Here is a 5288-nt window from a genome sequence, read left to right as displayed (position 1 = left end):
CCCGGGCTGCTCCAGGCCTCCGCGCCCTGGGAGGGCAGCAGGGCGGGGCAGCGCAGGGTTTGGCTGGCCCGCTGGCCGCGCCCGAGGCGGCCGCGGCGGGAGGCAGCAGCGGGAGGAAGGCGGCAGGCCGGGCGCGGGCGCAGGGGGCGCCGGCGGCGGGTGCGCGTCACAGAGGCCTGGGCGCGCGCGAGCCGCGGGCCGGGCGACGCGGCGCGGCTTCTTAGGGGCGCCGGCGGCAGGCGCCAGCGTCTACGGCCATACCACCCTGAACGCGCCCGATCTCGTCTGATCTCGGAAGCTAAGCAGGGTCGGGCCTGGTTAGTACTTGGATGGGAGACCGCCTGGGAATACCGGGTGCTGTAGGCTTTTGCCTCCCTCGCCTTTTGCCGCCGGCCGGGCGCGGCTCCCTCCGCGCTCCTGCCGCCCCTCCTCCGTCCTGCGGCCTCCGGCCTCCGTCCTCCGCGGACGCCCCCCACCCCTCCAGCCAGCCCGACCCCCCCCACCCTCCCCCTCCCCTCCCGCCCCCCTCCGCACCGCGGGCCCGCCGGCGCCGCCCATGGGCAGGGCCCAACCCCTCCCCGCCACAGCCCAACCCTTCCAGCTCGCGGCCCCACCCGAACCCAGGGCCAATCGGGGCCAGCCCGGCGGGACCGGGACCGGGACCGGGACCGGGACCGGGACCGGGACCCCGACGCCGCACACGCCGCCGGCCGGCTCCCTCTGGCCTCGGCCTCTTCCCACCCGCTCGGCTCCCGCTCCGGTGACACCCCAGCCCTTCCCTCGGCGCCCCGCCCCCGCCGCCCCAGCCGCCGGGTAGAGTCGTCCTGTCAGGTGGAACGGATTCCACGGCGGTGCCGGGAGGCCCAAACGGGTCCCAAAGCGACCAGCCCCGCCCACCGAGGAAAGGCACCTGGTCAGGCTTTTCCAGACACCGCCCGCTTCTCCAAGGACAGGGCGGACTGGGTTAGAGAGGAGCGTCTCGGGCACCTCACCCAAGACGGGATGGCTTCTGCCTTTGCTGGCGTCTCTGCCGCTGCAGGTCATCTTGTAAAACCTGGTACCCGCTTGCTTGTCCTTGAGAGGCTCATTCACAATCAACACTCCTTTCCCGACCTAAGTTTGTCCCTGTCAGTTTGTCTCGCTTTTCCTTCCAGAAGCCCCCTTCCCGGGGTGGGGGGGAGGGGGGGAGGTGGTGGGGGTGGGTAGGGGGGTGGGTGGGTCTGAGTTTCAAGCTCCACCTGACTAGGATCCCATTCTGCTTTCGCCTTCGGGCGGTCCTGCCTCGCTTGGAAACGCTGCTACGTTGCTCCTGGTGGATGAGCTTGCGTTCGTTTTGAGTTTGAGAACGCTGGATGCAAAGACGAGGAGTCTTGATGGCTGAGGCTTTTGGTGTCCCCTCACTCGGGGGCCTCCCTCTCTTCCCGCCTCCCCCCGCCTCCCCACCCACCCCCTCACACCCGACCCCTACCACCCCAGGGCCCCGGCCGGGCCCCGCCCCTCCAGGCCGCATCTGTCAGAGGGAGTTGAAAAGCCTCCTGACAGGACACGTCCTCCCTCAGCAGCCAGCCCTTCCTGGCTCCCTGGCTTCAGCTTTCCGTTCGCGTGGCTCGGGCAGCCTTTCGCATCTTCTTTGCACCTGCCTGTGTTTGCAACAGAGGACCGTGGCCAAGGGATCCAGGAAACCGGGAGGAGAGCTGGCTTCCGGGGAGGCGAATGGGAAGGACAGGGAGGCAGAGAGGGAGCCTTGCCTCAGAGAACGGACTTTGAACCCCCGAAGGGAAAAGTCCTCCAGATAAATCACGTCTTCCCCACCGAATCCAAGAGCCATACTCGCTCGCTGTGGAAAAATGGGGACATCCCGGTCAAAGCAGGACGAGAGAGGACCCAAAGCTCCCTCCTCTCCCCGTTCAGCCATCGTCGTCCTGGGAGGGAGTCTCTTCGCGGTTCGCTTCTCCTGCCGGCCCCGTTTCCCCTCCTGCCAACCCAGCGCCTCTATCGCCTGCTCCTCGCTTCCTCGGGCTGCGGGCTGCGGGCTGCGGGATGGGGGAGGGGGGGGGTGCGGTGCGCGTCGCTCCCTGCCAGCTCGTGCCCGGGGTGGTTCTGACGGGTCCCCGGATCTGATCTCCGAGGAGCACCTTCTGCGGGGAGAAGCGGGACTGCGTCCCTGTCAGTTTCCCGGAGCGCGGGACCGGAGCCTTGCCCCGAAACGCAGGCTCGGGAGACCGAAGTCCTGAGCTGAAACCCAAGGGGCGCCGTCTCCCGCGAGTGACGTGCCCTCCCTGAGCTGCGCTTTCCTCCTCTGGTGCGAGGGGGTCCTGGCGTTCGTGCCTCCTTGCGGGGGCGAGTGCTGGTGAGAACGCAAGCGGGAAATACGGAGCAGACCGCTCAGCACGGAGCGCGGCCTCGGTGGGGGCCCGGGCCTCGGCCGCCGTCCTTCCCCACGAGCCTACTTCTTGCCGCCGAGGCTCATCCAGCACCCAGGGATCGATCGCCTGGCTGCTTCCGGCCAGACACTCTCCTAGGTGCTGGCCACCCAGCAGCCGAGAACGCGGGTGCCAATCTCGGCCTCCGGGGCGTTCGCCTCCTCGCCTCTGGGGCCGCAAGACCAGCGGTGTGCCTACGCATGCCGGCCAGAGGTGGCAGAACCTGACGAGGACACGTGCCGTGGAAAATGGAGAGCTTGGCGCCCCGGAGGGCCTCGTCGGACGTCTGTGGATGGCCGTCGCTCTCTTTGCCGAAGCCCGCCCCCTGCCCATCTTCTCTCCGTCCCAGGGTCCCCTTTCCAGTGGGACGCAAGAAGGCCCACAGGGCCCAAACGCTGGAGACGGGCAGCGCACACAGCGCGCCCTGGGTCCCGGGGGGTGCGGCGGGAAAGCCTTGCGGCACAGAACCCTGAAGCCCAGAGGTCTCGAGACAGGGAGAGCCAGGACGTCGGCAGGCACCGACGGGCCTTCGGACGCGACTCTTCCTCCCCGTCATCACACCGTGCTGCTCCTCCCTCCGTCCTGGGCGCGAGCGCGCTCTTGGGAAGACGGAGGCGCCTTCGTCGGTGACCTAGCGGGCGGGAGATCCCGGGCAACGTCCCCAGCGGCACTTGAGCAGAACGGGGACGCTGCGGTCGGTCGTCGGGGAGGGGCTTCTACATGTCTGGTAGATGGAGCTGCTTTCTCGTGCCAAGTTCTCTGGGCCCTGACTTTTCTGCCTGCTCCTTCTATCAACTCAGTAAGGTCGGGGGTGCCCGGCAGAAAGAGGAAAAGAGCCAGAGCGAAGAAGCGGAGAGAAAGGAACACACAAACCCGGACGCACACACACACACAGGCACACAGACACACAGGCGCGCGCGCGCGCACACACACACACACACACACACACACACACGCCTACACACCCACTCGCACAACCCGCACAAGCACACGCACACGCAAGCGCAGACAGAGCGCGCCAGCGAGCTCCGGTGCCTGCCTGTGGTTCCTGGGCGATGGCGGGGCAGCGATGCCGGGAGCCCGGGACTCCTGAGAGCCTGTCTGCGCGGCCTAGGGCCCCAGGGGTGATCGCCAGCCCCGGGGCCCCTGCCTCCTGGCCCGGGCCCAGCTCCAGCACCACCGCCCTCCTGGGGGGCAAGCGAGCTCTTGGGCAGAGCCTCTCTGGGTCAGGGTGGGTGTCTGTCTAGGTCCGTGTCTTGGATCCTCTCCGTGTCGCCGTTTCTCTGTTTCTCCGTGTCTCTGTCTCTGTCTCTGTCTCTGGGTCTCTGGGCTGGCGCCAGCAGGAGCTGTCCAGGGTCCCCGCGAGGGGCGGGTTGGGGGCGGGGTGCCGGTCTCCTGGGCGGCGCTGGCGGGGGGGAAGTGTGGCCGCCCCGCCTCCCCGCTCCCTCAGGGGCAGCGCGGCGGCTTCCGCTGACGCCCTCTGGTCGCGCCGGTGGCTCCGCCTGGGTTTGGGCAAGTCGGGGCCCGGCCGGCGCCGCAGAGGTCAGGGCTCCCGCTGGGAGGCCCCTCGGGCCGGAGGGGACTCAGAGGAGCACGGGCCCGGCGGCCCGACGCCCCGACGCCTCGGGCCAAGTGCCCCGCGCCACCCCCCTCCCAGCAGCCGCATCTCCTGCGACCCATCGCCGGATCCGAGCGGCCAGGGCGGCCTGGAGTGTTCCCGGGCCGCGAGGGGAGAGCGCCCAGCCAGGCGCCCCGCCCCCATCCCCGCCCCCACCGCCGCCCCCACCACCCCTCGTTTCCCACCGCCGCCCGCCCCGCCCCGCCTCCTCGCACCCCGGGCTGCTCCAGGCCTCCGCGCCCTGGGAGGGCAGCAGGGCGGGGCAGCGCAGGGTTTGGCTGGCCCGCTGGCCGCGCCCGAGGCGGCCGCGGCGGGAGGCAGCAGCGGGAGGAAGGCGGCAGGCCGGGCGCGGGCGCAGGGGGCGCCGGCGGCGGGTGCGCGTCACAGAGGCCTGGGCGCGCGCGAGCCGCGGGCCGGGCGACGCGGCGCGGCTTCTTAGGGGCGCCGGCGGCAGGCGCCAGCGTCTACGGCCATACCACCCTGAACGCGCCCGATCTCGTCTGATCTCGGAAGCTAAGCAGGGTCGGGCCTGGTTAGTACTTGGATGGGAGACCGCCTGGGAATACCGGGTGCTGTAGGCTTTTGCCTCCCTCGCCTTTTGCCGCCGGCCGGGCGCGGCTCCCTCCGCGCTCCTGCCGCCCCTCCTCCGTCCTGCGGCCTCCGGCCTCCGTCCTCCGCGGACGCCCCCCACCCCTCCAGCCAGCCCGACCCCCCCCACCCTCCCCCTCCCCTCCCGCCCCCCTCCGCACCGCGGGCCCGCCGGCGCCGCCCATGGGCAGGGCCCAACCCCTCCCCGCCACAGCCCAACCCTTCCAGCTCGCGGCCCCACCCGAACCCAGGGCCAATCGGGGCCAGCCCGGCGGGACCGGGACCGGGACCGGGACCGGGACCCCGACGCCGCACACGCCGCCGGCCGGCTCCCTCTGGCCTCGGCCTCTTCCCACCCGCTCGGCTCCCGCTCCGGTGACACCCCAGCCCTTCCCTCGGCGCCCCGCCCCCGCCGCCCCAGCCGCCGGGTAGAGTCGTCCTGTCAGGTGGAACGGATTCCACGGCGGTGCCGGGAGGCCCAAACGGGTCCCAAAGCGACCAGCCCCGCCCACCGAGGAAAGGCACCTGGTCAGGCTTTTCCAGACACCGCCCGCTTCTCCAAGGACAGGGCGGACTGGGTTAGAGAGGAGCGTCTCGGGCACCTCACCCAAGACGGGATGGCTTCTGCCTTTGCTGGCGTCTCTGCCGCTGCAGGTCAT

At 70.9% G+C, this 5288-nt stretch overlaps 2 non-coding genes across 2 annotated transcripts; both read left to right on the top strand.

The window, feature by feature from the left end:
- Window positions 1-247: 247 nt before the first annotated feature.
- On the top strand, window positions 248-366 carry LOC139043035 (5S ribosomal RNA). The gene has a single exon (XR_011500113.1). It is a non-coding gene; the product is annotated as a 5S ribosomal RNA (ribosomal RNA).
- Window positions 367-4503: 4137 nt separating this feature from the next.
- On the top strand, window positions 4504-4622 carry LOC139043034 (5S ribosomal RNA). The gene has a single exon (XR_011500112.1). It is a non-coding gene; the product is annotated as a 5S ribosomal RNA (ribosomal RNA).
- Window positions 4623-5288: the final 666 nt, after the last annotated feature.

Source organism: Equus asinus, unplaced genomic scaffold (assembly GCF_041296235.1).
Source record: "Equus asinus isolate D_3611 breed Donkey unplaced genomic scaffold, EquAss-T2T_v2 contig_138, whole genome shotgun sequence".
Classification (NCBI taxonomy): domain Eukaryota; kingdom Metazoa; phylum Chordata; class Mammalia; order Perissodactyla; family Equidae; genus Equus; species Equus asinus.
This window is presented reverse-complemented; position numbering and strand designations above follow the sequence as displayed.